Source organism: Echinops telfairi, unplaced genomic scaffold, assembly GCF_000313985.2.
Source record: "Echinops telfairi isolate 266 unplaced genomic scaffold, ASM31398v2 ScPeMD7_4;HRSCAF=17, whole genome shotgun sequence".
In the NCBI taxonomy this organism is placed as follows: domain Eukaryota; kingdom Metazoa; phylum Chordata; class Mammalia; order Afrosoricida; family Tenrecidae; genus Echinops; species Echinops telfairi.
Genome location: NW_022103900.1, coordinates 14,281,293 through 14,289,911, shown reverse-complemented (window position 1 = coordinate 14,289,911; position 8,619 = coordinate 14,281,293).

The following is an 8,619-nucleotide window of genomic DNA, read 5'->3' as shown; positions in this document are numbered from 1 at the left end:
AGGAAAAAAGAAGAAGTGACATCATCAAACATACGAGTACTAACGTACACAACTGGGGAGTCCAAAAAGGAAAGGGAGAGTGGGGGACAGAAAGAGTACTTTAAAATATAATAACCCTAAATTCCCACATTTGGTGAGACATAATCAATATGTTCAATAAGTTTAATGTACTTCAAATAGATTCAACCCAAATAGATCAATAGCGAGATACATGATTATTAAATTGTCAAAAGATAGAGAGAAGAGCTTGGAAACAGCAAAAGAGAAGTCCTCATGATGCACAAAAGGTTCTCAATGAGACGAACAGCAGATTTCTCACCAGAAACCATGAACACCAGAAGACAATGAAATGTAATATTTAGAGCACAGAAAGGAAAATGCTCTGTCAATCAAGAATCCCATATACAGCAAAACTATTCTTCAAAAATAAAGGATGATTTAATATGTTCAAAATTTAAATTAAATGAATTAATTAAAAGTTTAAGGAGTTTATCACTCCTGGGTTTGCCTTGCAAGAGTAGCTCAAGAAAGACCTTTGGTCAGAATGGAAAGGACACAAGAAAATAACTCAAAGGCATCAAATATATAAAGCACATTATTTAGGTATACCTGCCTAAGTAAACATAAGAGACACTATGACTTCTTTCAGTTTGGAAAAATCTTTTTTTCTATATGACTAAAAAGACAAATGCATAAAATAATAATTATCTATCTATATTTATATTCACAGCACATAAAATTGATGTGACAACAAAATAAGGGGATGATAGAATTCTAAATTAGCAGATTCTTTATATGCTATTGAAGCTAAATTATATTGATTCAAAAAACTCAATTAAATAGGGGCAAAAGCTCTAAAGAGACATATCACCAAAGAGATATACAGATGGCAAATAAGCATGTGAAAAGATGCTCAACATCATATGTCACTAGGGAATTGCAAATTAAAAACAGGAGAGAGATGCCGCTACATACCTATTAAAACAAACAAACAAACGCACTGCCATGAAGTCCATTTGGATTCTTAGCAATCCTGTGGGACAGAGAGAAACTGCTCCTTACGGCTTCCAAAACTGTAAATCTTTACAGCTGCAGACAACTGTATCTTTTTCCTGCACAGGGCCTGATGCGTTTGAACCACCTTGTCCTAGTCCTCCTGCATCTCTGTCTACATTACGGTGCTTAATCCAGCGCTCTACCATGGTTCTGACACACCTCATGGATGGCTAAGCTATAAAACACGGATACCAGATGCTAGCAGGAATAAAAAGCATCCAGCACTCTCATTCATTGCTGGTGTGAATGCAAAATAGTACAGTCACTTTGGAAGCTTCTTACAAAGCTAAACCGTTTTTTTACCATAACTCACGGCTACTGTATTCCCACCACTGACCTTGCCCTTAGTAGCTCAACATAGAACTCACACCACCACCATCGCTCCTCTAGCTTTATCAGACAATTGAGCAACCGGGCTTCTAGGTATGGATCCCGAAGAGCTGAAAATACAGAGCCACACAAAAGCACGAACATGCGAGTCTCTCCAGCTCTCTTCGTGACTGCCAAAAGCTGGAAGCAAGAGAGCGGTTGTCTAATGGTAATCTGATGACTCTTCAATAAGTTAAACATAGAATTACCAAATGACCCATCAATGACACTCCTAGTTGTAGACCTAATAGAACTGAAAACAGACGAACATCAGAACGTGTACACGAAGGTTCATAGCAGCACTGTGCACAAAACCCTAAAAGTATAGAAGTCTCAAAAGTCCATCGACTGATGAATGAATAAACAAAGTACAGCATATTCTAACGATTATAGCAGACTCTAATGAATACAGTATAGGAGGAGGTGCCAAAAAACCAATGTTCATTTGTTTTATTGTTTTATGTGAGGGGGATAGTGCATTTGGAGCTTGCTCCACCAGGTCAGACTGTTGACCACACTGTCTATTTAGAGGTTCTGAAAAGATTGCATAACATCGGGCAACAAGAAAAGGCCTGATTTGTGGCTCACACAGCCATCTCAGTGCTCCAGTTTTGGCAAAAGACAGCATACCTCTCTTGCCCCATGCACCTTACCCACCTGGCCTCATGCCGTGTGACTTCTTTTTGTTTTCGTGAATGAAGAGGGACATGAAAGGACAGCGATTTGGTGATGTAGAAGAGGTGAAGGAAAAAACAAGGAAGATGCTGTCAGCCATCCAAACAGATGACTTTGAAAAATGTTTCCAAAAATGGAATCGCAGATTTGACAAATGTATTAAGTGTAATGGAGAGTACTTTGAGGGTGATAAGTTTGTTTTGTAAAAACACTTGAATGCATAGCTTTGAAAAGAAATTCTGTTTGGGGGGGTGGGGTACCTCCTCATATTGAAATTCATAATGTAATAAAGATTATGCAGCCATAAAAAGATAGAAAGCTCTGATACATGCTATTGGATAGATGACCCTTACAAAACACTATGCTAAATGTAAAACGTCAGGCACCAAAGCTACATATTGCATGATTACATTTATATGAAATGTTTACAGTAAGTAAATCCATAGAGACAGAAGGCAGATTAATGCTTGCCAAGGAATTGAAGACAGGCAAAATAGGGAGTGACGGTTTGATGAATATGGGGTTTCCTTTCGGTACGAGGAAATGGCTTTGCTGCTAGATAGTATGATAGTTGCCAACATTGGGAATGTATTAAATGCCATTGACTGGTAAATGTGAATTGGTTAAAATGGTAAATATGTTAAGTGTATGTTCTCACTATAAATAATATAAAGTGAAGCAACACCTTCCCATACATTGTAATTTTTAATTTTTAGGTGAGCTAGGCCTCCATCTATTTGTAAACGGGCCATCGTAAAACCCAAACCCACTCCCACGGAGCCAGTCCTGATGCATGCTGACCGTCTAGACAGAGGAGAGCTGTCTCGTCGCTTCCTGAGGCTGTGAATCTTTATAGAAACAGACGGCTACATCTTTCTCCCAGAAGGCCAGATTCCACATAAATAAATTAAAATTCTAACATGCGATAAAAATGTGAATGACGACTATGTATTTGTCTTCATTGTCTCCTTGAAGCTGAAATGTTGATTTATCGTGGAAAATAGCAATTCTCTAGGGAGTTTCTATCCCACCTTCAGGCATCACTGAGACAACAGGAATGGGCGGGAGCATCTGGCTAATCATGAGAGCCCGGCGCCTGGTCCACGCTTTCCTGTTAGGAAACGGTATGTTGGAGGAGAACTATGCCCACACTTGCTGTATAATGAAGCTATTTGAACTCCTAGCCAAATTTGACAATACGTTTTTCAATCCCCAATAAAGGACTCCTAGAAACCAAATAATGTTCTACTTAGCATGAATGAAAATGGAGGGAAAATTCTCTGGAGAATGAAATTGTTGTTGGGGCTTATTATTTCAGGGGACTGTTGTTCATGTACTTTCTCGGTGAGTTGCGTTTTGGAAAACTTTATTTTTGCAAAGATATATTTTATAGTCACCGCTTTATGACTCCCACTAGTGATGACTTAAGGACTATTTAATCTGTCCACCCGAGAAACTTAGTCAATCAGGAGTGATTTACCTTTCCCAGTCATGATCAGTGATGTTTTCCCTTAACGCTAGTAAGATGGATAATGAAAATCATTAAGTGGCTTCTTTTGTATTTGCTAACTATGAAAGGAAAATTGAATGCAAATGAGTTCAGGTGATTTCCATATTATAATCTTTCATATAGCTTGAAATAGTGTAAGCAAAAGCTCAAAGCCATATAAGCCTTAGGACCTTTGAGAGCAACAGGTTAGCTTACCGAGTGAGAAAGTCTGTCTGGAGCACTATACTCTTTCAAGATTAGTTACAGGGATCAAATGGACAGTAGTAATTCGAAAGATTAGATAGGAACTGTGAGAGAGGAAACAGAAAAGGAGAGTGAAAATGTTTGCACAACACAAAGACTGTCATTAACGTCACTCAATTGAACTTGTAGAAACTGCTGAATGTTCTGCTGTGTGTATTCTGCACAACAACAAACTAAAGGAGACAAATTATTTTAAGACCATGTCTCCTATGGTGTCTAATGACCTTATTGAAGAACACAAACAACAAAAACTGTCACGGAGTAGAGAATAGTGGCTAGAATGACCAAAGAAGATGAATGATGTCTTTTTTTCTTGAATAAGTAGGAATTGGAAGTAAACATCAAAACGGCGTAATGCATTATGTTTAAATTAAATGTGAAATGAGCTCCAAAATATGGCAGATAAGGTTAGCTTTTCTAACTATGTCATTTCTGACTTCCTAACCAACCCCACCTGAATGCAGCCGCGCTGCCCGGAAACATACCTTTACACACACCATACCCTTGAAAAGCCTCTACTCTTTGTTCATGGCCCACTTGTTTGGTCACTTCTTCCGTGAAGCCTTCTTTGCTTTCCCAGCATGGGGACTTACTCTCTTCAGTACCAACACACTTGTCATGAAATGGTAGTCCCTGGGGCACTTGCCTGCTCCCCACATCCTTATATGTACATCCTCGTGTTCCTTATACTCAGCTGACGGCTCCCCCTGGAGGAGGAACTGTTCAGCGTTTGTGGAACAGATGAGTCAATCTCTCATCTTCTTGCCAGCCAGGTCCCTCTACCACAGCCTTGAAAGCAGTTGCTGTTTCTGACTGATTATAAGCCTCTTTGTGATACTAAATAGGAAAGAAGATGAGTACAGTTGGGTTCCAAGACCTCATCATCATATATGTGGTTACGGACAACATCCTCATTGTCCAGCTAACACCAGAATGCATGGCTTTGCATGCCAGTGAATTTATAATAAAGCAAAAGGGACAATTAGGTAGACAAAAGTCTGAAAATATGTTATGTGGCACTCAGGAGTAGTAGAAGCAATCAGGGAAACTAAAATATACGCCACGTATTCTCATATGCATTCTTTAGTAGACTTTTTAGTGAAGATATCTGATTATGGTTAATAAGAAGGGCTGGTTAAAAATCTGATGAACTTTGTTATAAATTGCTTTTCTTTTTCTTTTTAAAATAGCACATACCCACTGTGCTCCCCTGCAGCGGTCTGGCGCTCCCCACGCATGGTCTCCCAGGTTCATGTGCCACTCCTCATGCATGTTCCGTCCCTTCATCTTGCTCTCCACCCCAGACGGCCAGACCGCATCACCAAGATGCCCTCGCCTCTGGCTTCCAGGTGCATAGAATCTCCGAGATGAAAGGGTTGGGGGAGAGAGAGAGAGTCATTTCCCCTGATGCTCCCCACTCAGAGCCCGCCAGTGGCTTTATTGCAAGCATCCCCTCTCACATGGCTCCAGCTCTGAGCAGACTCTCAATTCTATTTCTAACTGAGAGAGTTTTCTGTTTCCTGGAAGGAACCTGACTGACAAAACAGGCACTTGCCCACGTTGAAAAACCAAACCAAATGAAAGCCAGGTGAACAGAAGACATGCCGTGGGTCGGTGTTTCTATTTCTTGATCTAGAATGCCCTCCATCCATCAAGCCGGTCCTTAGAGAAAAGCCTGGCATCTTGAGGAGAGGTTGTAGGGGTTGAGAAGAAAAAGGATAGAAATTTCACCGCCGAGCCCATTGATGTTTGCCCGTCGCAAGCTCCAGTGACAGAACATTAGCCTTCTCTAGGAGCCCTGGTGGAACTGTGGATTAAGCATGGGACTACTAACCACAAGGTCAGCAGTTCAAACCTACTAGTCTCTGCAAGAGAAAGGGGAGGCAGTATGTGTCCATAAAGATTTATGTCCTGGGAAACCCTACACGGAGTCCCCATGAGCTGGATTCAGCTTGATGGCATTGTGCTAAGGGCACACAAAGAGTCAAGCCCAGAGTGTCAAGCATTGGGCTTCTGAGGTGAAGATCAATGTTTCAAACACCTCAGTCTCTCAGCAGGACGAAGATGAGTCTGTCTGCTTCTGCAGCCTCCGAAACTCTGGGGAGCATTTCTATTCTGGCCTACTGGGTCACTGTGAGACAGAGTCAACTCGGTGGCAGTGGGGAAGGACCCGCATCTGGGCTTCACTCCACCGGCATCCTATAACGGACCTCTTCAGAGAGGAGCTGCGCCTCAGTGGCCTTCATCCAACCATTCAACACTTCTGTCTCAACCATTCTCAACAGTTAGTTCATGTCAAATTAAAAACAAAAGGCGAATAACGAGGCAGGCTTGCATGACCAGCTGATACCTGTATAAGCTTTGCTTGTGTCCTTTTGTTGAAAAACACGTTGGATTCCTCTAAGCTTATTGCTAAGTGTCAAGCCAATTTAAAAAATTACTCCGTCCTCACCAGTCAATACAGCAAATCTGATCTCTGCTCGTTTATTTAAAATAATTCAAGTTCCCTCATTATGTACACCATCTTGTCCCGCCCCCCCTTTCCATCCACTGAATGCTCCTAACAGGTCCCCATAGGCGTGAGAATGAGGCTGTCTGTCACTTAGAGAAAGGCAGGTTCTTTAGGGAGTTGAAGGCAGTGAATGCCAAAAGTGGTTTTTCAGATGTTCAGGATTTATTGAAACACAGGATGTGCGCTGCCAGGTAACACCAGTGTTCATTTTTAAGTTTCCCTTATGCTACCATATATGTGCCTTAAACACCGCCTTATGTTCCTTTGTCTTTCGGTTTGCCTACATTTCTGTGCGACATTCTTAAGGCTCCAGGGTTTTTAAAGCCCACTTTAAAAAAAAATAGCCACCAACCAAAGAATAGGTTAAAGAAAATAATGGTCCTCAGGAAACTGCATTCATGTAGGAGCAAAGAATTAAGTTTGAGGCTCAGGAGTAATGAGGCGTAAGATAATTCCAACTATGGCCCAATACTTGATACTTGTGAATTTTATTTTATTTTGGGGGGTACAAATGGCCTTTGACTGTAGTGAAATAACAGTTTGTGATATGGGCAATATCCATTATAGAATGGAATCTAGCAGTCACTCTCAGCTGTGAGTCTCTGAAAACCTGATCTTCCCGGAGGCTGGTGGCTTGGACCCAGCGGGCTCTCTCTGGGTTTCTGTGGCAACAGGGGAGCCAAGGTCTGCCGCCTGCCTCAGAGGGCCATCAAGCATATTTGTGTAGCCCCGCGCGGTCTGGAGTTCACCCAGATCCGTTCCGTTGGTGTAGCCAGGTGGAAAGCAGCAGCAGGGGCGCCATCCCCTGCCCTTGGGAACGTCTGAGAATCACGGAGCGCTCCCTGCAAAGGGAGCCCGTGGAGACAGTGGCCTTGCGCTTGACAAACTCGTGACGACCCCTGTGGGTCAAAGCAGACCCCTGCTCTAAGTCCACTGTAAAATGGCTTAGACGATCACTTCCATTTTACAGATGAGGGAACTGACACTTCACGAAGCCCCTTTCTCTCCTCCCTGGGTGCCTGATAAGAAGACTGGTAGTTGTAGCGGCTACTCTACACTGCAGGAGCCCTGGTGGGAGAGTGGTTAAATGCTCATCAGGTAACCAAGATGTGGGTGATTTAAACCCACCCGGTGCTCCAGGGGAGAAATGGGTGGCGTGTGCTTACATACAGAGTCACAGCCCTGGAAACCCTCTGAGGCAGGTCTGCTCTGTCCTAGAGGGTGGCTATGAATTGAACTTCAACTCGAAGGTAATCTTCCTTGGGCTCATTCTGTGCAGGCTTGTGTTCCGCACTCAGCACATACAGAAGGTAAATAGCTTGCCCGAGTCCGAAGTGGGAGTCCACGTGCTGCCTGGCTAGCAAGCCCATCCCCGACTACACTAGCTACTGCCGCGTTCTCGCTTCCCAGACAACGATTGCCTCCAGTAACTAGACATTTTTGTAGGAGTCCCTGAGTGTGCAAATGGTTACGGACCTCCACTGCTAACTGACAGGTGGGAAGCTTGTGTCTACCCAGAGATGCCTCCAGAGAGAGGGAGAGATGAGCCATTGACATCTCCACGGAGCTCAGTGCTACTCTGATCTGAGGGGTTACCATGAGACCGAGGGGACTTGATAGGACCTGGTTACGTTTCTAAACTAGTGGGCCTCTATTTTAGAGCTCCCTTATCTTCCCGAGTTGAAAGATCCGTTTCCATCACAGGCTTCGGGGTTTGGTGCCCAGCCTTCCAGACATGAGCCCACGGGTACCTCACAGTGCTCATGGGTTCTGGGTGACTGTCCCAGGCCACCCTTCACTCTGTTCCGGTTCCTAGACCACACAAGGTCGCATCAGCCACCCCGGGGGGTGTCAGAGCTCTCAGGAGCCATTCACCATCACAGCAATAACAGGACCCGACCGCCCTGCTTGCTTGCAGGCGCGCTGGGCAGGATCGCATTTCAAATATTGCCTCTGCTTAATGTTCTGAGGCCATTCCGAGCCCAGTTAAAAACACAGTCACGGCTCTCCGCGGGGCAGGAGCTGGTGATTTTGTTAGGTGAGAGCGCTGGATGAATATAAAACGTGAGCGAAAGAGTGGCACAGGAAAAACAATAGGATACAGAGGGTCAAACAAAAGTCACCGAGCCCTGGAGGTGGCGGCAGGCTGCAGCTCCATTTAAACTTAAGGTTTAGCAGCCTACGGAATTAATCGGTCTGCTCATTTCTATTCCTTCCTCACTATAAAATATTTACTTGCACAGGGGCTTTTATT